The 24632-nt window shown below is 48.7% G+C and overlaps 1 protein-coding gene and 1 long non-coding RNA gene across 14 annotated transcripts in view; one reads left to right on the top strand and one right to left on the bottom strand.

Annotated features, from left to right (window-relative positions):
• The window catches only part of LOC144582096 (uncharacterized), a 37860-nt gene extending 17277 nt beyond the window's left edge, over positions 1-20583 (top strand). For 4 of the 6 annotated variants that reach the window (XR_013533979.1, XR_013533978.1, XR_013533982.1 and 1 more), the window contains one exon: positions 1-8321. This exon is cut by the window's left edge and continues 1334 nt beyond it. This is a non-coding gene — a long non-coding RNA (uncharacterized LOC144582096). Of the gene's footprint in view, positions 8322-14982 lie in introns of those variants that run through there. The other 2 variants (XR_013533984.1, XR_013533983.1) reach the window with 2 other exon arrangements.
• Positions 1-24632, bottom strand: part of LOC144576474 (serine/threonine-protein kinase MARK2-like) — a 98283-nt gene that overhangs the window by 70684 nt on the left and 2967 nt on the right. For 2 of the 8 annotated variants that reach the window (XM_078368694.1, XM_078368700.1), the window contains one exon: positions 1-24632. This exon is cut by the window's left edge and continues 4901 nt beyond it. The exons of the other annotated variants lie outside the window; for them this stretch is intronic. The gene's annotated coding sequence lies outside the window, so the exon portion shown is untranslated. 8 annotated transcript variants of the gene reach the window in all.

Here is a 24632-nt window from a genome sequence, read left to right as displayed (position 1 = left end):
GCCGAGGGTCTGGGCGCACAGACCACCTGTCCAGCGATGTGTCCGGGTGGGCCCTCTCTGCTCTGGAATAGTGTACCCACAGAACGACTCCTGTAACTTGCAGAACAGTTTGGATGACAAGGATTACAGCATGGGGCCCTGTCCAGACAGATTGGAGGGGTTCCTTTATCCAATCTTTCACCTAGACCTGGTCCCCAAGTTGGAAGGGATGTACTGGATTGGCTAGGGAGAGAGGTGCTCTTTCTGTTACAAACTGACTGACCGGGGACAGCACTTTTCCCAGTGCCTGCAGCTGGGATGTCATGCTTGTTTCCCCTAGCTGTCTCAGGTCTCCTGTTTCTTTGTTAACGGGGTGAGGGGGGTGGGGGTGGCGGTGCTCCCGAATAGGATTTCAAAGGGTGAGTAGCCCGCGGGTCCTGCTGTACACCATGACTGCAACAGGGCTAGGGGAAGTATATCTACCCAGGAAGCCTGGGTTTCCTGACAGAGCTTTGCTAGTGTAACCTTCAGGGTTGGATTCATGTGCTCCACTTTCCCTGAACTTTGTGGCCTGTAGGCTGTATGAAGTTTCCACTTAATCTTGAGCACGCTGGTGAGGGCTTGGATGATTTCTGCCACAAATGCTGGCCCATTGTCACTGTGTATGGTGGATGCTGTCCCATTGTCATTGTGTATGGTGAATGCTGGCCCACTGTCACTGTGTATGGTGGAATCCCATATCAGGGAACAATTTCACAAAATAGGACTTCCACTACTTCTCGGGCTCTTTCCATCTTAGTTGGCAGTGCCTCAGCCCAGCCTGAGTACATACATACAAGGACCTGTAGGCATTTGTACCCTTTACTGGGCTTAATTTCAGTGAAGTCCACCTCTATGTCCTCAAAGGGGTAGACCCCCACCTGTTACACCCCTGGGGCAGGTTTCAGTCACTGGGGGGGGTTGCTTTTAGCACAGGTAAGGCACTGATTGCTTACTGCAGCACAGAGTTTAGGGAGGGTTGCAATATAGTAATAGCTGTGGAGTAAGGTCTCCAGAGCAGTTTTACCTAGGTAGTGAGACCATGGCCCTGAGTAATGATGGTGTGAGCCAAGTTCCTGGGCACTATCGGTCTGTGGTCAGGGAGTAGCCACCATCCCCCAGCACTCTGCTTCCCCCTCCTGCTGTGCCCACTGGTTTTCTTCCTTAGAGCACTCTGGCTTTCCCATATCCTCTTGGAGCCAAGGGGTGACTGAATAAGTGGGCGGGGGCCCGTACAGGTTCTTTCTGCAGTGCAGCTGCCTTAGCTTCTCTGTCAGCCAGACGGTTTCCTATAGAGATAAGATCAGTTCCTCTTTGGTGGCCCTTGCAATGCACGACAGCTACCTCTTTGGGCTTCCAAACTCCTTCTAGCAGTCTGAGAATTTCTTCCTTATTTTTGATTTCTTTTCCTCCTACTGTTAGCAGCCCTCTCTCCTTGTATATCACCCCATGTATGTGGACAGTTGCAAAGGCGAACTTGGAGTCAGTGTGAATATTGGCCACTTTACCTTCTGCATGGCACAGGGCCTGAATGAGGGCATGTACTTCTGCCCATTGTGCTGACCAGCTGCTGGGCAAAGGGGCTGCCTCGACCACTTCAGTGGCAGTGGTGACTGCATACCCTGCATACCTCTTCCTGTTTTGGACACAGCTGGTTCCATCAGTGAACAGGTTTAAGTCTGCCTTTGGGAGGGGACAGTCCTTCAGGTCTGGCAGACTAGTAAAGATTTCATCTACCACCTCCTCACAGTCTTGGTCTAGGGTCCCCTCCTCTGTGGGTAGAAATGTGGCTGGGTTGAGGCCACTGTCTCAATGGTGACCTGTGGGTTTTCGTAGAGCAGCCCTTGGTAGTGGGTTAAACAAACATTTGAGAGCCACTGGTGCCCCTGACTGCTCATAAGGGTGGACACTGAGTGAGGCACTTTGATATGGACAGTCTGGCCCAAGGTTAGCTTGTCAGCTTCCTTCATCAGAATAACTGTGGCAGCTAAGGCTCAGAGACAAGGGGGTCATTCCGATGCTACTGCATCCAACTGTTTAGACAGATATGTTACTGGTCTCTGCCAAGGCCCAGTGGTCTGGGTGAGGACCCCAAGTGCTATCTTCTTTCTATCCTGAATGAATAGATTGAATTCTCAGGTGACATCTGGAAGTCCTAGTGTTGGGGCACTTTGGAGCAGTGCCTTGATTTCCCAGAAAGCCATGTCTTGGCTACCACCCCCCTCAAGGGGTCCATAGTCGGGAATCCATATTCGGCAGAAGCCTGCCACCCCGAGAAACTCCCTGAGCTTCCACTTGGTATTGGGAGTGGGCGTGGAGCAAATCACCCTTTTTCTCTCTGGTCCCAAGGACCGGTGTCCTTTGGTGCTGATGAACCCCAGGTATCTCACCTGTCGTCTGCATATTTGGGCCTTAGCCATCCCTAGGGGCTTCCATCTCTGCCCAGACTGCAGGGAAGGAGTCCAGGAATTCTGGTGGGATTTCCTCTGACCTCTCGGCAGTGTGCAGTTTTCATTCTTCCTCACGTGGAAGTGTGACTGCCTGGACCAGGCCCCATTTTGGCTCACTCAAAGTCAGACTGGCTGGCTCCCCTGGTTTAAAAGCAATTTGTGCCCTTAACAAGTCTCTTCCCAAAAGGGGAACAGGACATTTCAGTAGGTAGAGGAACTCATGGCATACCTGGTGCCCTCCTAATTGGCATATCCGATCTTGGCAGAATGGCCGGGGCTCTACTTGGTTGTCTGTTGCTCCCACAACAGTTGCCTTTCAGTTGCTAAATGGGGCAACCAGAGTGGTGATCATGAGTACTCTGCTCCAGTGTCTACTATAAAAGTCATTGGGTGGCCCCAGACCTTCATCCTGACATGGGCTCTCAGGGGCCAAGTTTCACAGAGGTTGGCCCGTCCTAGTCTGAGTTCATCCTGGACAAGGCAATCAGGTGGGCCTGGCTAGGTTCTGGCTGGTATTCTGCCCTCCCTTGGTGGGGGGTGCCCCACCCAGGACCATCTGTTTGGGGCACTCGTTCTTCCAATGTCCCACCTCTTTGCAGTATGCACAGTGATCTAGCCACAAGGGAGGGTGCTCAGATCTCCCCTCTTTGTGTGGGGGGTGTGTCAGGCAAGGCTGGTGGGCTGGGGGCTGATGGTGCCAGAAGGACATAAAGCAGTGACAGCTCCTCCTTGGGGTCACCCTGATGAATTGGTTCCTTTGGTCCCTTAGTTGCTTGGGCCATGAGGACCTTAAACTGTCACTTTTTTCCAGTGCAGAATTGAACCCAAGGGGAAGGGTCTGAGCTGTCTCCAACCAGGAGTCAATATATGGGATCTGGTCCGGGTGGCTGGGGTTGCTGGTCACAGCCTTCCAAACAGCCTGTAGAGAGGTCCAGGGTGCCCTCTGGTCACCAGCCAATGCTAAGAACCAGCCACTCTGATCTGCAGAGGATCTTTAGCTTTCCTGGGGTCATTCTGACCCCATAATTTTCAGAAAAGCCCTTCCTGAAGTTTTTGACCATACAGTTTAGGACCGTGGGCTTAGATTGACTTTTCCCCATGATGTGTGTCCCTTTCTTACCATTGGCACAAGATAGACAAAGGAGGGGGTATCCCATGAAGGACCACTTGGTTTCCCACCTGGTCACATCCCTTGCAGGAACTTAGGTGCCTCTTAGCATCAGCAGGTCAGTATAATCCCCCAACTCGGATCGAGCTCAGCTCGCACTTAGCTCAATACTGCCATAAGCCTTATGAGGTCGCCACAGACACGCAGGCTCAGGCCCTCTTGGACTCCATAGTTTGCACCATGGAGCCACAGAATGGAGGTTCAAGGGTGGGCCCTTGAGCTCCCCATGCACTCACACACTCACTCAGATTATCACATTCCTACCCTGACTCAGGAAATCTGACTGCTGTCTCCAAATGGAGATCCAATCTCTCCTTCCACCTGTAGATGGGCCTGCCTAGGGTCAGATCCCAGGACCTTACCTTATTCAGAGTTCCCTTCAGTTCAGTCCATCTCCCCCTTGAGTTCGGCGAGTGGCAATGCCGGAGCAACTGCCGTTCTCCCTCCAGGAAAGAAGGCCCTGTAGAAGCTTATCGGGGGCCCTGCCTTGTTTCCCAGTGGGGAACAGGCAAGCTATCTGTTCTTTCTGACCCCAAACCAGTGGCTCAAGGGGCCAGCGCAGTTGGGTTTTCTGGTTAGGGAACAAAATGTTCTGGAAAATTTTACCTGATAAGAAACCAAAGCAGAACTCAGGGATCAGAGGAACACACTTTATTATGTCGTGGGGCCCAGAAGGGTTCACACCCAAAAGTCTGGACCCCAGCTAAGAAAAGTACACAGTTTTTATAGGTAAAAGGGCAGGGGAAGTAACTCAGGACTTTAGACAAAGCAGCAGGTTTTAGACGACACAGCAGTTTCCCTTAAGGCTTTTCATTTAGTAAGCAATAAGCTGAGGTACAGAAGCCGAAAGGGGCAGTTACTAACAAAAATAGGGGCAGTTTTAAAATGGGGACAGTTACCCACTACGTGCTGACAAAATCCTGGGCCAAATTTCCACTTCATGGAGATTCCTTAAATATCTAAAACTGGATCTACCATTTGATCCAGCAACCCTATTACTGGGTATCTACCCAAAGGGGAGTAAATCATTATATGGAAAAGACACATGCAGATGCATATTTAGGGCAGCACAATTCACAATTGCAAGGATATGGAGCCAACCTGAGTGACCATCAACCAGTGGGTGTATAAAAGAAATGTGGTGTAAATACACCATGGAACACTACTTGACCATAAAAAGGAATAAAATAATGTGTTATACAGCAACTTAGGTGGAGCTGGAGATTATTATTATAAGTGAAGTAACTCAGGGATGGAAAAACCAAATACTGAATGTTCTCACTCATAAATGAGAGCTAAGCTATGAGGATGGAATGACATACAAAGTGATATAATGGGCTGTGGGGACTTGTGGGGAGGTTGGGAAGAGGGTGAGGGATAAAAGACTATTTTGGGTACAGAGTACACTGCTCGGGTGATGGTGCACTAACATTTCAGAATTCACTACTAAAGAACTCTAAATGTAACCAAAAACTACCTGCCTCCCCAAAACTATGAAAATTTTAAAAAATTAATAAATATGGGGCTGATTTGCAATTCAAAATTTAGTTTGAATGGCTAATACAAGATTTAACCTCTTACAGTTCTGGAGGTGTGAAGTCAAAAATGGGTCACTAGGGGCTAAAGTTAATGTGTCATCAGAGCTGCATTTCTTCTGAGGCCCTAAGGGAAAATTGTTTCCTCACCATTTCCAGCTTCTTGGGGCTGCCTGCATTCCTTGGCTCTTGGTCCTTTCCTCCATATTCCAAGTCAGCAGTCACATCATTTCGACCTCTGATTCTGTTGTCACATCTCTAACTCTGATGCTGTCTTTACTCCTTTCACTTATAAGGTCTGTTGTGATTACATTGAAGCTGCCTTCAATCCAGGATAATCTTCCCATCTCAGGAGCTGCAGCTTAATCACATCTGAAAAGTTCCTTCTGCCCTATTAGAAGATGTTTCTATAAATTTCAGGACACAGATACGTTTAGGAGACCATTATTCTGCCTGTCACATGACTTTGTCAATATTTGCTACCCCTGGTTTCCAAACATTAGTGTATGCTCTTATTTCTACATTACACACTTTATTCCTGAAATACCAGATGAGTCTATTTGTCTGATACAGGGAAACGGCTCACTACCCCCAAGAGCTCAAGAAATTTCTATTTTCTCAAAGCCTACAACAAATTGTACTGATTCTTCAATGTGCATTGGCTGTAAATTAGTCAATAATCTTGCTGGGATGTTGGAGGGAGAAGAAAGGAAATGACTAGACAGCCCTTCTGATTCTGTCCCATGTCCCTGATGGCTGGTCATGTTGGGCGATAAGACATTTTCCCTCCCACGCCTGTAATTCCAGCACTTTGGGAGGCCGAGGCGGGTGGATCACGAGGTCAAGAGATCAAGACCATCCTGGTCAACATGGTGAAACCCCGTCTCTACTAAAAATACAAAAAATTAGCTGGGCATGGTGGCGCATGCCTGTAATCCCAGCTACTTGGGAGGCTGAGGCAGGAGAATTGCCTGAACCCAGGAGGCGGAGGTTGCGGTGAGCCGAGATCGCACCATTGCACTCCAGCCTGGGTAACAAGAGTGAAACTCCATCTCAATTTAAAAAAAAAAAAAGTTTCCCTCCCATGTAGACGTGGTCATTTCTGACTCCCCAAGAGGTTTTCACAGTATTAATGTCCACTTCATGCATCAGTTATCTTCTTGTCATCTATCTCCACGTTTACATTTTTCTTCTCTTCTCCCACTATAGTCCTGTCTTGATTCTTCAGCCATTGCCTTCCTTTTACATGCATGTGCTTCAGCCAATTCTCTAGGAAGACATTTGAGATAGCTCTTTATCATTTGTTACTATGTTTATTTGACTGAAGAGTTTTCAAGATTCTTAACTTTCTATTTTTAAAATTTTACCGTAAAAGTAATTCATGCTCACCATAGGAAATGAAACAACCAAAATATGCATAAATATACTTTCAAATCTCTCCTATCACTAAATCCAAATTCACTTTACTAAGATAATTACTATTATCTCAGCCTACTCTCTGTGTGTCTACTTTCTTCGCTTGCATGCAAACCTTATTGGTAGCTTTTTTGAGCAAAAGACTACAAATTTTACATGTAATTTAATAATTTTAAGGACCACATGAGATATTACTTAAATGGCATAAAATCCACATATTGAAAATATACAATTCAGTGGTTTTCAGAATATTCACAGTTGTGCGTCCATTACCACAGTCAATTACAGATCACATTCCTCTCCTTCCAGCTCAGGAGAAAAATCCACATTCAAATCCCTAACCCTAAGAAGTTATCAACCTATGTTTTAGCTCTTCAGATTTACCTTTTCTGAACATTTTATGTAATAAAGTTATACAATATGCGGTCTTTTGTGTCTGTCTTATTTCACTTATCGTAAAATTTTCAAAGTTTGTGTGGGTTGTAGCTTGTATCAGTGCTTCATATCTTTTTTATTGCTTAATTATATTTCTGTATGAATGTATCACAATTTGTTTATTAGTTGGTTACATTTTGGTCCTCATTTTGGATTATTACTGATAATCCTGCTATAAACATTTTGTATAGGTTTTTATGTGAATTTGTGTTCTCATGTCTCTTGGGTATACTCTATACATGGGAGGGGATTGCTGGATCATATAATAACTTAATGTGCAACACTTTGAACAGCTGGCCTGCTCTCTAAAGGGGCTATGTCACTTAAATTCTCACCAGCAAAGTGTGAGTGTTCTAGTATCTCCACATTCTCATAAATACTAATTATTATCTTTTCAATTATAGCCATGCTAGTGGGTGGGGAATAGTAACTCAGTTTCAGGTTGATGTATATTTCCCTGATGGTTGATGATATTGAATATGTTTCTATGTGCTTATAGGCCTTTTGTGTATTATTTGTCTTTTGATTATTATTTTATTATTACTAACATTATATTGAGTTACAGTCATTCTTTCTATATTCTAGATACAAGTCATTTCCTTACCAGATGTAACATTTGCAAAAATTCTCTCCCTTTCAATGAGTTGCTTTTCACTTTCTTGGTGGTGTCCTTAGACACACACACTTTCAATTTTCATGATGTTCAGATTTTTAAATTTCCTTTTATTGCTTGTGCCTTTGGTATCATTTAAGATCAGATAATTGTACCTAATCCAAAGTCATAAGGATTTATGCCTATGTTTTCTTTTAAGACTTTTCTAGTGAAGTCTCATATTTAGGTCTCTGATACACTTTCAGGTAATTTTTATATATGGGGTGAAGTAGGGATCCAGCTTTATTCTTTTGCATATGAATAGCCTGTTGTCTCAGCATCATTTGATGGACAGATAATTTCTTCCCCCACTGAATTATATTAGCACCATTTACAAAAACCAATTAAGCGTGAAAGTGAAGAGTATTGCTGGACCCTCAATTTCAGTCCTATTTTGTTCTTTTTAATGCTGCTGTAAGTTGTATTTTTAATAATATTTTTGTTAATGAATTGATTACAGAAATACTTAATTTTTGTGTTTTTATTTTGCATCCTATCAATGTGCTAAACTCATTTAGTATTAGTAGTTTAGTAGTTGCTAAACTTGTTTTTAGTGAATTCTTTTGTATTTCTATATATAGATTTAATCATCTGCAATTGACATAGTTTTACCTCTTCCTTTTTAACCTAGATGAATTTAATCTTATTTCTCATTTAACCTTTTAAAAATTACATTATTGTATTTACAGTGCCCTACCATTTGATGTGTTTATTTCTATTATATCATGAACATTTTTGAATTTCACAGAAAAAAGTTTCATGCATCATTTTATTGATATTCCATAGTATGTTATATGCATCTGCTCTGCTGGGGTAAATATTTAGGTGGTTTTCTTTATTTGTCACCCACTCTACAGACATCTTTATACACATATTCTCACAGCCATCCCAGACTTTTCTAATTTCTCACAGCATCAGTGGTTAAAGTAATTACCTGTCTGACTAGGTGGACACAATGACTGACAATTCCATTGCTGCTGTGTGTAATTTAAGATCAACAACTACATTTGGAACTCAGATCGTCTAGGCCCAGCTACACTTAGTCTTTCTTAGTCTCAGAGATTCCCTCTCTGCCTGTTAATTTCTCTATCCCTAAAACTACCCTTGTACTCCAGCCCAAAATGTTTCCTAGCCCAGTAGTCTTGGATCTACCACTAGCTAACTAGAAGGTGTCATCTCAGAAGGTAAGTAAGGAATTTATCTCCATTCACTTTCTATTTGCTTATCATATTTCCATGTAGCTCAGGTAGATTGAGCTGAAAACATTCTTGTGTTTAGTAATGTGGCCAAAAGTGTAAAACATTCTAAGGGACTTGTAAACTATAAAGATAAAATGCCAGCTTCTGCATGCAGCATACATGTTAAATTCTATTGAAGAGGGAGACCCAGGCATCTCAGATCAACTTCCCTTTTTCATTCCTAAGACTTTAAACTGAAATCCTTTTCATACGTAATCCCTGAGACTGTAAACCAAGTTCCTTTTCATATGTAATTCCTAAGGCTGTAAACCAAAACCCTTTTCATATGTAATTCCTGAGACTGTAAACCAAGACCCTTTTCATATGTGAAGCTATAAACCTAAGATTCTTCCATGTGTAACCTCTAAAGTATAAGCCTATATAAAGATGGAACCTTCTTTTGTTAGGGGAGCTTGACTCTTAGGCAACTATGCCACCTTGCTCCCGGCTGAATAAACCGTCCTTCCTCCTGTATTCGGTGTCCCAGAGATCCATTTCCCATGGCCGCTCTGGCTGCATTTTTGGTGCGTTGGCTGGGAAGTGAGTCTTGGATAGCAGACGGTGGGAAAAAGTCTCTTAGGTAGTTTGCCTAGCCCTGTGGCGCATCCCTGCAGGGGGACTCCTGCTCGCTGGGGTGATGCATCCTGAGAGTGTTCCTGGGCAGGTATTTGCCTAGTGGAAAAGCCTCACCAGAGCAGAGCAGGGAGGCCCTGCAGTGTGGATCCACCCAGTGACTGAACACCGAGGAGGAACAAGTATTTGGGGAAGTCTGGACCACTGAATTTGGTAAGATTGAACCCGGGAAAGTAGCCTCCCCCATTTTGGGTGGAAGCACGACCTGATCACCCATGGGTGCCAGATCGGCAGTTTTGACGATCGCTCTCTCTGTAACCTTGGAAGCTTTTGCTTATGGTTTTGAATTGGACGAAGAGCAATTGGATGTGTGTCTGTGTGTAGATGTGTCCAACCAAACTCATTAGTCATAAAAGGTGTTGGGCCCATTAGGAAGGGCCTTATGCGCCCAGCAATTTGTAAGAATTAGAGACAGCCACATTAGGCTGAATGAAGAAGCAGCTGGGCATTGTAAAAGGATTGAAGAATGTAAATCGGAGAGTGCTCTGTGCTGCGTCTTGCTAGGCAGGAACTGCTGTAAGTGAACTAACACTCTCCTAACTGTGGGAATTATTTCTTTGAAGTGTTAATATGGATCGCACCCATAGCAAGCTCAGCCCTTTAGAAACCATGCTGAAAAATTAAAAGAAGGGATTTAGTGGGAATTATAAAGTAACTATGACACCAGAGAAATTAAGGGCTTTATGTAGGAAAGATTAGCCAGCATTTAGGGTAAGTTGGCCCCCAGAGGGGACCCTAGACAGGTCCCTTGTCTCCAAAGTAAGGCATGAGGTTATATATGGTGAACTAGAACACCTCAATTTCCATACCTAGACTCATGGCTGCAGTTAGTGTTAAACCCTCCGAAGTGGCTAAGAGAGAAGGCAGCAACTGTTTCAGTAGTCAGGGGACAAACTGCTAGAAACCATTATCCCCCTCACCACCGAGAAATGCAGATTCTCAAGTCCAGGCAAATTCAGTGGCAGAAACGGGCAGGATTTGCATGCATGAATACTTCACTTATTGGAAGTAGCTAACCAGGTATTTGTAACCAAGAGGCAGTAAGCCAGAGGGAAAATCATAGCGAAAGGGAACATCAGGCTCAATGGAAGGCCAACTTGATAGCTGCTCTATGAGAAGAATGCCCCCAAGAGCGTGGAAAAAGGGGGGTTCCTGGAAAGCCCCACAGTCTGCCCGCCCATGCCTGCAATGCGATCAGGGTGCATTTTGTCAAGAAATAGGATATTGGAAGAAAAAATAATGTCCACAGTTAATGGGAGAACAGGGCCATCCTAAGCATGAGGATCCAGATAAAAGTGAAGGGGCTCTGTTCAGTCTAATGGAAGGGCCACTGTGTGATATAGCTGGCCTAGAATTAGAACCAGTACAATGCCATTTTAAAATGGGAAAACTGTTTCCATTCTCCTCACAATGACTGCCAGCCATGGCTTCTGTAAACTACTAAGATTACCTTACAAAATGCAAAGAGAGGACAAGCTGCATACTTTCTCTTATCTGTAACTGCCAGAATTGCTGGCCTTTGCTTAGCAAAGTAAGCACCCCCAGATAATTCCATCCTGGTGCCAAGTAACCTAAAATTATGTGGACCCCACACCTGTCCAAATAATGTATAAAGTAATGTTTATCTTGACCTCTATAAACCACTTAGGTGGCAATCGGAATGACAAAAGTCCCCTGGCCCTTGGAATATCTGGAGCCCCCTCACCTAGGAGGTGATTGACAGCTTTCATTCCCATCTCCGCTCCTCACCCCCACTCCCAAGGTGGTTTTGTGGGTATAAAAAGGTCTTGTCACTCTCCTAATCCCTTTAACTTTTTATTTTTTTTGAGATGGAATCTCACTCTATCACCCAGGCTGGAATGCAGTGGTGTGATCTTGGCTCACTGCAACCTCTGACTTCCAGGTTCAAGCAATTCTCCTGCCTCAGCTTCCCGAGTAGCTGGGATTACAGGTACCCACCACCATGCCCAGCTAATTTTTTCTTTTCTTTTTTGTATTTTCAATAGAGATAGGGTTTCACCATGTTGGTCAGGCTGGTCTCAAACACCTGACCACAGGTTGATCTGCCTACCTCAGCCTCCCACAGTGCTGGGATTAGAGGCATGAGCCACCACACCCAGCAGGGGGAGGATCCCTTTAAAAGATAAGTCAAATCAGGCCAGAATCCACTCAGAACCCTCCAGAAGCACCCATCTCAGAATAAAACTAAAGAACTCACATGGCCTGAAAGATCTGCATGGTCGATCCCCCTCATCTCTTTGATAGCATCTCCTCCCCATCCCCTTCCCCTCACCCATCTGCTCCAGCCCTGGAGACCCCTCAAGGCTCCTTAAAGCCCCCCAGGGAACTGGACATGGCTCTTTCCTCTGCCCAGAACCCTCTACCTCCAGATTCTCATCTCCTTCAGATCTGGGCTCAAACAGCCCTGTTCCTATGAAGACACTCCTCCCATTTTTATTAAAAATTGCAAACTGCCTCCTGCCACACTTGGTATGCCCCTCCCTGTGTAACTGTTCTCCAGGGCCTTTATCATCACCTGGCTGGCTAGCTGTTTTACTTATTTACTATTCCTTACCCTTACCCCATGGGATGTAAGTTCTGTGAAGGCACAGACATGTCTGTTTTGCTTCCTGCCGTGTCCCCAGCACCCAGACCACTGCCTGGTGTAGAGAAGGCACACATATAATACATACCGAGTTAATTAATTTGTTTTACTAACTGTGCAGTAAAATACACAAGAAGCAAAAGAGGAGGTCCCTGCCTCAGGGAATTTAAAATCTCATTGGGAAGATAAATCACATACTCAGAAGATAAAAAACATAAAGAATATGTATCAGAGCCAACTGGTGGTACCAGCCTGGGTTTTCTCCGAATTCAGGGAAGGGAGAGGTCAGCACTTGGCCAATCAGAGAAGGTGTGGGAGAAGCAGGAGCTGCTCAGAGTCTTGAATAATTCATAGAATTACCTGTAACATTAGTGAATCAGACTAGCTGGTTGTCTCTTAGCAAAGCCCTGAAGAATGAATTTTGAAGGTGGGAGGAAGAAAGCACCGACCAGGGGTGATGGAACCACAGGGCAGCATGAAAGTTGTGCAGCTGGAGAGAGGCTGGCAGCAGTCCCCACAGCCCCCATCTTTACCAGCACACAAGGTGGGAGAAGGGGGGCGGAGAGGAAGAGGCTGCAGAGTCTCCTTCCTCAGAGGCTGTCTGTCTGACGGAAAAAAAAACCATCCTCATTCCTGACCCCTCCACGCCTCTCCTCCAAACTCCTTGTCTGGGTCACAAATGAAGGAAAGACATGCAAATTCCGGGACCAGTGTTTTTCCTCACCCCTCTGGACAAGCCCACGTGGTCATTAGGTGGATGTCCATCTGTCCCTGCCCACGCTGGCACAGCTTTTGAAGCCTCGCCTCTCCAACACAGCCCCTCCCCATCCGGCAGTGCCCGGCAGTCTGCAAAGCAGGGGAGTGCAAACAGAAGCCACTTAGGCTCACCCCTGTAATCCCAGCACTTTGGGAGACTGAGGCAGGAGGATCACCTGAGGTCAGGAGTTGGAGACCAGCCTGACCAACATGGAGAAAACCCATCTCTACTAAAAATACAAAATTAGCCGGGCGTGGTAGCACATGCCTGTAATCCAGCTACTCGGGAGGCTGAGGCAGGAGAATCGCTTGACCTGAGAGGTGGAGGCTGGGGTGAGCCAAGATCGCACCATTGCACTCAAGCCCGGGCAACAAGAGCGGAACGTCATCTAAAAAAAAAAAAAAATCCAGAAGCCACTTAGAGAAGAGAGGGACTGGTCATGAGGGGAGCATGGCCTCTCGAGGGGAATTCAAACAAGATTGGGAAGGGAAGACATCCCAGATGTGCCCCTGAGCAGGCGAGAATGGTCTGTCTGAGGGACTGAAGGAGAGAAACAAGCCCTGGAGGGGGCTCTGGAAAGCAGGGAGGGTCGGTCAAGAGTGAGGACTTGGGAGGCAGGAGATGGGACCTTTGGCATTTCCTCCTGGGTCCGCGAGGACTAGCAAAACAGGTATCATGTGAGAATGTTAGGCTCAAGATCCTCCAAGGGGTGGCACCATGCCACCTTGCCTTCCTTGTTTTATTCTCCAGCTAGTGTTTAGCGCAGCCTCCATCTGGTGTGTGTAGGTAAAGAAGGTGGCCCTGGGCAGATGTTCCCAGGGTCCCACCGTGCCCGCAAGCGGCCCTCCCCCATTTCTCTGTGCATACTCATTAGAGCTGAGGGATGGCAAGAAGGTGATCTCCGGCGGGAGGGGGTCGGGAAGGGAGGGAGCTCGGGTGAAGTCATTAACAGATCAGCAGAAAAGCTCTTATCAGATGAGCTGTGGGGAGACCTGGGGCCAGAGGGAGGCTCGAGGGCCGCGACACAAGTCAGGTAATTTTGATGGAGCTCCACCCAGCGAGACCGAGACCTCCCTGGAGCGCGTGGGTCTGGCCGCCCTAGCCCCGCCCCGCCCCACCCACGCGCTCTGGCCCCGCCCCCAACCTGGCCGGGCCGGCGAGCTCCGGGCTTCCGGCCCCGCCCCCGCCCCTGCGGCGGAGTGAAACTCAGCGTCCCAAGTGCAGCCGTCTCCGACTGCCGGCCGCTGCCAGGACGCCGCGCCTCCGCCAGGCGCGCCCGGGGGCGGGGCGGGTGATGTGCTGCTGCGCCCGCGCTTTCCTGCTCTCCGGGTCTCGACTGCCCGCGGAGGGCGTCCCCGGGGGACCCCTCCCCACCCGCTGGCACCGATGTCCCTGGCCTTAGCGCCCCACCCTGACTCTTCCTCATGGCGGGCACCTGTGTTTATCAAACTAGCTGGGCCGCAGGTGCCCTACTGGGTGCGCACCTGGCGCTGAAACCAGAGCCGCGCTCTCCAGGGCAAAGTGGCCGCGGCGCCTCACCCCCCTCCCGAACGCCTCCCCACAAGGTCCCTCCGCCCACGGGCCTCGGAAAGGGCCTGTTCCCACCCTCTTCCAGCCCGCCGATGTCACCGTCCAGCCTCTACTACGATGAAGCCCCAATCCATTCCTGTGATCTCAAGGCCGAGCTGAGGCTCCCCCGTAGCTCCCTGCCCACGCCCACCACCGGCCTCACCCCTCATCTAGAGGCCGGTGGTACCCCAGCCAAGATCACAGAAAAACTGCCCTTCTATCGTTCGAACTCTATAGTTTATCAATCGTTTTTACATCCAGTATCTCATTGCGTTCTTACCATAGTCCAGTGTGAGGCCCACAGAGTGGACCGAACCCCAGAGCCACATAGTGGCTCAGAGAATGGCACAAACACAACCCAGGTTTCCATCCACTCAACAAACCTCACTGCGAGCCTACAGTAGCTGGGTGTGGTCCCCACCCTCGGGGATCTCCTTCAGCCATGCTAAGTGCGGAGGACAGAGGCCTTGTCTACACCTGTGTATCCCCTTCTCCCCTCCATTCAGGACCAGCCCAGCTCATGGCCGGCACCTGTGGGCTCAGGAGCCCAGAGGACAGTCCCTGCAGTGCGCCTTTCATCCACTGGGAGGCACAAGACCAGTCTGAATAGCAGAAGAGACAGGAGGATGAGGCCACAAGAAAAGGGTCCTGGCTGGAGGCCTGTGGGCAGGCAGAGCCGTCCTGGGCCTTCTGGAGAGGAGCTGGTTAACAGCTTGTTCTAAGGGATGAGGAGGGCACAATCCCTGAAATGCTCACGGGGTCTACACTCCAAGACCTTGATTTGAGGTAGGAAAGGAAGACAGCTACATTCCAGGACCTGGGTGGCCCCATTTCACCCAGCGTGGACTTTGGAGATCCAGGTGGTCGCCATGGGAAAGGCAGCAGGGCGAGGCAGTGCTGTCTGGAAAGATTAGATAAGAAGGAGGAAGGGAGCGAGATAGAAGTGGGGCAGGTGACTATCAAGGAGGCTGACTCAAAACCTGCACCTACCAGCTTGGCCACCATCAGAGCACCATGGGAGGGGGAGTCACAGACTGGGGAGATCCCCGAGGGACCCTGAACAACCGAACTCCATCCAGCTGTGATTGAGAAAACTGTCCCTGGGGCACGGAGGGAAAACTGACCAGCCCAGGTTACACAAGTTAATGGAACAGCAAATTCCAGATCCCAGGTCTTCTGACTCCCAGCCCTAGACACTGGCCATGATTCCACAGATCCAGGCCAGCCCTAAGGAGGCCACTCCAACAGCAGGCGCCGTCTGAACACTGGGTTGGTGGTGGGTGGGAGGCCTGGGGGACCTTTTCTCCAGATATCCAGTCACACCTGCTAGCCAGAGGTGAGGCAGGAATATTAAGACAGGAACCCAGATTCACTGGTTGGGATTCCTGGCTCGTCAGAGAAAAGAAATTAACTCCTGCATCCCTGCAAAAGCAACTACTTTCTTTGCCTCTACATATCTTTACCAAGAATCCATCCTATGCCAACCAAGGGGCCAGGCAGTATATGGAATTTTAAAACAAGTACAGCTAAAGCCTTCAGAAAGCTTAAAGTCTAGAAAGGACAATAAGCTGCACATGCAGAGAACCCCAATAGTCTCTCCAGGAAAAACAGAGATAGCAAGAACAACTCAGTAGAAATAAAGGTCAGGGCCAGTGTGCCAGCCTGCCTCTGCCACAGGCCTGGGTTTCTGGCTGTAAGGGGCAGGTGGGCTCTCTGATAAGTCCTGGGGTCCTACAGCAGTGCTGGGTGCATGGGAGAACATATCTGTAAGGACAAGGAGAAGACAGGGAGCAGGAGACCAGAGGGAAAGCTGGGAAGAAAGGAAGAAAAGATGCAACCATGGGCTGCCAGCCTGCCTTTGCCTCAAGCCCTGCCAGCCCCAGGCTTATCTCCCACTCTCCATAATCCATGGCAGCGTTCACGCCAAGGGCTTGAGACAGTAGCTGTCTCGCCCCAACTTGGCTGCTGGACCTGTGCTGCTCTCCCCCCGCTCTCGAGGGCTGTCGAGTCGAGGCAAGAATGGCTAAGCTACTAAGGCAAGAACAGAATGCAGAGTAAGGGCCTGCGGTTTGTGAGGACATTGTGCTGACTGCTTCATATCCCCCTTAGTCTCTGTGTAGGCAATAGGCTTGCTGCAATTGAGGTGCCTGAGAGGGGCAAGAGACCCCTGCCCATATTTTCTCAGGGGCTGAGCCTTTGCTCTACCTCCTGATGGGAAGCATAATTAACAAGCCACCTTTAAGGAACCATTGTTTGCTTGCACTGTGTATCTTTTAACTCTTAGACTGCTTTGTAAGCTATTATCACAATCCCCCTTGAAAATGCTTTGTGAGCTGTTATCACAGGCCCCTGATAACTATTTTTACGTGATTTCTGTTCCCTTTTCTGTTTGCCCCCTTTTTCTGCTGAGCTAAAGTAAATGTAACTAGAGAAAAGGTATAAAACCTGTAACTCATAAAAATAAAGTTGCCTGCGTGACTTCAGGTCTTGTGGCCCTCCAGACCCCACTTTTCTATTCTCTTTTTTTTCCGCATGCTCTCTCCCTCAGGTTGAACGAGACATCTACGTTGGTGGTCTTGGTGACTCCCGCGGGTCGGTAGTCCCCCTGGCAGGCGGGTCGGTAGCCCCCTGGCAGACGTGCCGGACCCCGACAATCCAGAACTGGACTCTCAGTCTTTCTCACCTAACAGAATAACTGAGGCTGTAGGACCCTCAAGCCTGCTCGCCCTGGCTCCAGACCTCCACAGAGCTCTCTAGGAAACAAAACAACAAAGGCAGCCCTGACAAATCAATCCAGCAAGCTAGGCAGCCTACAGCACAACCCTGCCTTACCAGAATTCAGTGTTCACAGTGGGAAAGGTGATGGGGGCAGGGCGCTGTTTCAGATTAAAGGAAACTGAAGAGGCTTAAGAATCCAATGTAATTTGAGATTGGATCCTAATTTAAAGAAACCAATGGTCAGGCCAGGCAGGGGTTGGGAGACCGAGGTGGGTGGATCACCTGAGGTCAGGAGTTCAAGACCAGCCTGTCCCAACATAGTGAAACCTCATCTCTACTAAAAATACAAAAATTAGTCGGGTGTGGTGGCTGGCACCTATAATCCCAGCTACTCAGAAGGCTGAGAATCACTTGAACCCAGGAGGCAGAGGTTGCAGTGAGCTGAGATTTCGCCATTGCACTACAGCCTGGGTGACAAGAGGGAAACTCCATCTCAAAAAAAAAAAAACAACTGTGACAGGGCACGGTGGCTCATGCCTGTAATCCCAGCACTTTGGGAGGCCGAGGCAGGCGGATCATGAGGTCAGGAGATCGAGACCATCTTGGCTAACACGGTGAAAACCCGTCTCTACTAAAAATAGAAATAATTAGCCAGGCGTGGTAGTGCACGCCTGTAGTCCCAGCTATTCAGGAGGCTGAGGCAGGAGAATTGCTTGAACCCAAGAGGCAGAGGTTGTGATGACCCGAGATCACACCATTGCACTCCAGCTTGGGCAACAAGAGCAAAATTCCGTCTCAAAAAAGAAAAGAAAGAAACCAATGGTCAGTCAAACACAGACTAAGGCCAGGCACAACCCAGCACTTTGAAAGGCCAAGGCAGGAGGATCGCTTGAGTCGAGGAGTTCGAGGTTACAGAGAACTCTGATCATACCACTGAGGACAATAGGCACATCTGACTATGGATTGGGTCCTGAATGCCATTAGAAAACTATTAATTGGTGTGATCACAGCACTGTAGTTACATAGGGATGCATAATAAAATACTTAGAGGTGAAAAAGTTGCAATGTATGTAATTATTCATAAAATACCTCAGCAAAAAATACACATAGCAAATATGAGCACTGTAAACAATTATTAAGTCTAGGTGGTAGGCAAATCGGTGTTCTAAAAGGTTCTCTCTACTTTTTCTGAAGTATATTTACGCCTCAGGCTGTGAGAGCATTCATAAAGGCCAGAGCCACCCAATGAAGTCATCTGCAAAGTCTACCCATTGCCATCATCATCATCATCATCATCATCATCTTTGAGTCACAGACTTAATTCTCCCTCCCATTACCTATATCACCCCCATCATCTATTTCTAGACTTCTACTGGAGAAGAGGGCTCTCCTGCACCGTGCAGGAAGGGGTAAGGGCTGGCTGGCTGGCTGAATGATGGGGAGAGTGATTTGCTAACCAAATATGCACAGGTATCTGCCTCAAGCACCTGCAGCTGCTCCTGGACTGAGATTTGTGTTCACTGCCCCTTCTGGCTCTGTCCACCTGCTGGCCAAAAAAACATACCACTCTGATCATTTTACTCCCTCACTGAAGCCTCTGCAATGAGTCTCCCCTGCCTGTCTTCCCGAGTGGAAATCCCTCAGTAATGGGACTCCACCCAGTTCCATCCCCAGCCCACACCCTGGACTCACTGTGTTGTGAACGCCCAGCCTCATTTCTGCACCCACATTTCTCTCCTAGTCCCTGGACTGAAAGGCCCTGTAACCTCCTCTCCTCAGGCCCCTGCTTCGTGACCCCAAGCTCTCTAAGCCAGGGTCCTGACTGCAGGGTATTATGACTGCAGGTACGAATGCTGGGTGCCACTGGCACCTTTCGTATGACCAGCCTGATGTACCCAGGGCTTCAGAGCTCACATTTGGAGGCCTGTGATGAACTTAGTGGAGATCTGGGTTCTGCTTTCCTCCTTCCCCCACCCCAGATTTCCTCCCCTCTACTCACACAGCCCCACTCCCAGAGAGGGGTGCCCCAGCTGCACACGGGGTGAAGTTTAGAGAGAAGGGCTGGGGGTGGACATGCAGGGACTCCAGGCATGTGTGCAGAGATCATGGAAACCCAGAAACTTCCCCGCAAGCAGAAAGCAGAAAGCTGGTGTGGCCCCACCCTAAAACTCAGCATGTGTCCCCATCCCCAACCCAAGCCACCGCCCCAATGCACCAAGCCAGGGAGAGGATGTGGGGTCAGGAATGTAGGGCAGGGCAGAGTGTGAGCAAGTGGCTCTAGCAGGATTCTTTCAGACCGACAGGATTCAGGCCAGGCCGAGGAACTGGATGCAGCAGAGACCCTGGAGTCCCAAGGTGGACATGTGGCCCTGATTCTAGGCTGAGCCAACCCCCACACCACCCTCTCTCCACTTCATCCCTTCTCCAGCACATCCTTGCACTGCCAGGGAAGCACCTGGTACCTCCGCAGCCTAACCTCAAGGGCGGAGCTGGTCTTACTCCCCACATGCTAGTGCAAGATTTACACAGGACATGAATCAGGTTTGACCCTCTGTGGCACAAGTTCTGTTCCTACGCCCCTCCACCACCACAGAAACACAAAACATTAGACACTTTTACCTCTTAGTAAGTAGAGGTCTTGTCTTTCCATTTCTGGAAACGTATTACCTGAGAGGATACCTATAACTAGACAAGTGTTCAGGCATGTATGGACTAGGATGTTCAAGACAAATGGTTCGTAACAGCAAAAATTTACAAACAGCCTGAATGCTGAATATTAGAGTTGCTTAAATAAATTAAGGTGGCCAGGCGCAGTGCTTCACTCCTGCAATCCCAGCACTTTGGGAGGCTGAGGTGGGAGGATAACAAGGTCAGGAGATCGAGACCATCCTGGTTAACACAGTGAAACTCCATCTCACCCGGAAAAAATTAGCTGGGCTTGGTGGCAAGAGCCTGTAGTCCTAGCTACTCAGGAGGCTGAGGCAGGAGAATTGCTTAAGTCCAGAAGGTGGAGGTTGCAGTGAGCTGAGATTGTGCCACTGCACTCCAGCCTGGGCAACAGAGCAAGATTCTGTCTCAAAACAATAAATAAATAAAGTTGTTTAGGGCCAGGCACAGTGGCTGTAATCCCAGCAGTTTGGGAGGCCAAGGTGGGTGGATCACAAGATCATGAGTTCAAGACCAGCCAGGCCAACATGGTAAAACCCCATCTCTACTAAAAATACCAAAATTAGCCAGGTGTAGTGATGGGCACCTGGAGTCCCACCTACTCGGGAGGCTGAGGCAGAAAAACCACTTGAACCTGAGAGGCGAAGGTTGCAGTGAGCCAAGATGGCTCCACTGCACTCGAACGGGTGACAGAGCAAGACTCCATCTCAAAAAAAGAAAAAGGCTAGAAGGTCATAGAGAATGTCAATATAAGTCACAGTTACTGTAAGTCACTTAGAGAATGTTAATGTAAGTTACAGATACTTTTTCTTTTAGTTTTTCACATTTTCTCCATGGAATGTATATTTATTTAAATCTGAATATATATATATATATATATATTTTTTCAAAACATGAGTTGCATGGATTAGGCTGAGACCAAGACTCTGACTTGGGGTACAGAAGTCTAACATCTCCTTCCAGTGAAATAGCTAAATGAAAGCCAAGGCAGGTCTGAAATCCACCCAGGAAATGCAGGAATAGGAGGGGCAGTCTCACATTCCTGGAATTACATGTGTCTCACAGACTTAAGGCTCAAAGGGCCCCACTGCACAGAATGGAACAAGCTGGACCTGTGCCTTGATTACCACTGATTTCCCAGTGCCTAAAACAGTGCCTTACCTAGCACATGGTAGATGCTTAATAAATGCTTGTTGAATGACATTACAAAGTCTGATGAAGACAAAGAGGAGATGGGCCTTCCAGGCTGAGGGGCAGGTAGACCCAGCAGGCAGGCTTTCCTTACAGACTGTCAGCCTGGGAGGCCCCCAGCTAGGGATCCAGGCCCCAGGTACTCATTATAATCACCTGGAAAGCTTCTTAAAAATCCAACACCCAGGCCGGGCACGGTACCTCATGCCTATAATCCCAACACTTTGAGAGGCTGAGGTGGGCAGATCACAAGATCAGTATATAAAGACCAGCCTGACCAACATGGTGAAAACCTGTCTTTACTAAAAATACAAAAAATTTAGCCCTACATGGTGGCACGCATGTGTAATCCCAGCTACTTGGAAGGCTGAGGCAGGAGGATCGCTTGAACCTGGGAGGCGGAGGTTGCAGTGAGCTAAGATCGCACCACTGCATTCCAGCCTGGGTGACAGAGACTCCATCTCAAAAAAAAAAAAAAAAAAAAAAAAATCCAACGATCAGACCCCAGCCTTAAAGATGGCACAGGTCCAGCTTGTTCCATTCTGTGCAATTGGTCTGGCATGAGACTTGGGAGCTGGATTTTTTTTTTTTTTAATCCTTGGGAGATTCTCAGGTACAGCCAGAGCACAAACAGCCAGCAACACCCAGTAACAGCCAGACACGGTGACTCATGCCTGTAATCCCAGCACTTCGGGGGGCCGAGGAGGGAGGATCACTTGAGCCCAAGAGTCTGGCATTAGCTTGGGCAGCCAGGGGAGACTCTGTCTCAACAAAAAATACAAAAACTAGCCAGGCGTGGTAATACATGCCTGTAGTCCCAGCTACTGGGGGGAACTGAGGTGGAAGGATTGCTTGAGCCCCAGAGGTGAAGGCTGCAGTGAGCCCAGATCAAACTACTGCATTCCAGCCCCGGGGACAAAGGCCCTATCTCAAACAAAACAAAACGAAAACCACCCAGCAAGCTGTTGATGGAACACGAGACTGACACTGTTCCTGAGAGCCATGCCCCTGAGGTTTCCGACGCAGGGATCATGAGCCTGGGAACCTGGGCTTCCTCTATATTCACCCCCATACTTCTTGGGTCCTGACCTCCAGGGAAGTGGGTCAGGCTGGCAGGTGAACAGGGAACCCCATGGGTAAGAGGCAGGGTCCCTTCTGATCCTACCCACTATGATCACCCAGCCCCGGGTGATCCAGGTCCAGAGACCCTGAGAGCTCCAAATGGGGCACCAAACCCCAGCCATGGGTGGGAAGAGGCACTTTGACAAATGTTGAAAGTTCAGCTCCAAGACCCAGTTCACCTGCACTCCCCCAGTCTACTCTGTGTGGGTCTGGGGCCACCCCTCTGGGGACTCAAAAGAGATCTTCACCAGGTGCAGTGACTCACACCTGTAATCCTAGTCAGGAGTTCGAGACCAGCCTGACCGACACGGAGAAGCCCCATCTGTACTAAAAACACAAAATCAGCCAAGCATGGTGGCACATGCCTGTACTCTCAGCTACACAGGAGGCTGATGCAGGAGAATCACTTGAACCTGAGAGGCAAAGGTTGCGGTGAGCTGAGATCATGCCATAGCACTTCAGCCTGGGCAACAAGAGTGAAAACTTCATCTCAAAAAAAAAAAAAAAGATTTTCAAGAGATGACATGAGATCCTGATGGGTCCATCCTGTGTATCCAAGGCCAGTTCTTCCTAGCCACTGGCCTGAAGCCACATTAAATCCTCCACTTTTTGTTGGCCCTAATCAGCTACTCCAGCCCTGGCCTCTGCTGCTCCCCCTGGGGTGAGGGATAAGGCAGTGGCATTGGCCACTCTCCTGCCAAGAACAGGTGTGGTCCTGTTTTCCCTTGCTGGCCGGCAGTCTCACCACTCCTGAATCCACTCCCTGAACCCCTGCCATCCTTCCGACCCATAGTTAATGTACAATCTTCACCAGGACCTCTAATTCTCCAGGAGGCTCTAATTGGCCTCCTCCACTTTGCACTGAAGAGCTCTGGCTCTGAAGGCTGCCCCTGCCTCCCTCCCCAACCAATGCCCCCTTCCCATCTCCCAGGTGACCTGGCCCATCTGCCCACCAAGGCCACCCCTGTCTTCAACAAATGCATTTCATCCAGCCCTTACTGGGTACCTCCTGGGACCCACACACTGGGCACTGGGTTAGCCCAGGAATTCGGTCAAATCAGCCTCGGGGTTCACAGACATGGGCACCAACAGCCTTGGGAAAGGCAGAGGGGACGAGAGTTGAGAAAGGAGGCACCAGTCCCCTGGGGATCTTAATAAAATGCAGATTTTCATTCAGTAGGACTGGGCACGGGGGTCTGACATTCTGCATTTCCGATAAGCTTCCTGGTGTCGCTGAAGTTGCTGGACTGATTATTTACAGCACTTACAAATCACTCCTTCTTTGACTCCTAAGTCCAAGGAAACAGGAAGCACAGCTCCTTGAACCACCACCAAGTCCCCAGCACCCATTACAGTGCCTGTGGACCTGCTAAATGTATGAATGGTGTTAATCCTGGCAAGATGCCCAGCATTAGATGGGTCTACAGGGAAGCCTCCAATGTGAGGGACACCAGAGAGTGGTTTGTCCAAAATAGTTCAAAAGCACAGAGGACGAAGGGTTAATTCTGCCCTGCAGGTAGGGGAAGCTGGATTTCTCAAAATAGGCCACGATGCATTAGGCCTTAAAGGGTGGGACATATTTACCCAGGTGGAGACTGGCTAAAGGGCAGGAACGACGCAAGAGCAAAGGTAAAGAGACTGAGAGCACGGGACAGGTTGCAGTCATGCGGTGCACCCGGAGCTCCAAGTGAAAAAGCCCCAGAAAATTATGATGCAGTAGGCAGGGCGCTGTGGCTCACGCCTGTAATCCCAGCACTTTGGGAGGCCAAGGTGGGCAGATCACAAGATCAAGAGATCTAGGCCATCCTGGCCAACATCGTGAAACCCCGTCTCTACTAAAAATACAAAAGTTACCTGGGTCTGGTGGTGCATGCCTGTAGTCCTAGCTACTCAGGAGGATGAAGCAGGAGAATCGCTTGAACCCAGGAGGCAGAGGTTACAGTGAGCCAAGAACGCTCCACTGCACTCCAGCCTGGTGATAAAGCGAGACTCCCGTCTCAAAAGAAAAAGAAAATTACGGTGCAGACCTGCACAGGCTGATGCTAGAAAGCCATGCCAGGAGGGTGGGCGCCTGCAGGTGGAAAATCAGGAGATGTTGGAGGTGTTTGCAGAGGGAGGGCTCATCCTGTCATCGAAGAGCGCTCTAGAGGTCTAGAGGTCGCCAGGACCTGCCCCAAGATCACAGTGGGTGGAGGAAGCAGTTCCTGGGGCGGGAAGGGCCGAGATGGAAGGAAGTTACAGAGGCAACAGAGGGAATCCTTGGGAGGGAGTGAGGCCTGCCTGAGAGCAGGGGAAGCAGCAGTAAGATGTTTTCCCTGATGTTGTTAAATCTCACAGGTGCTAGGCAGGGCACGGTGTTTCACGCCTGTAATCCCAGCACTTTGGAAGACTGAGGCGGGCAGATTGATTGAGCTCCGGACTTGGAAACCAGCCTGGGTAACATGGTGAAACCCTGTCT

This window comes from Callithrix jacchus, chromosome 4 (genome assembly GCF_049354715.1).
Source record: "Callithrix jacchus isolate 240 chromosome 4, calJac240_pri, whole genome shotgun sequence".
Taxonomy (NCBI): domain Eukaryota; kingdom Metazoa; phylum Chordata; class Mammalia; order Primates; family Cebidae; genus Callithrix; species Callithrix jacchus.
The sequence above is the reverse complement of the archived record's forward strand: the minus strand, read 5'-3'. Positions and strand labels throughout refer to the sequence as shown.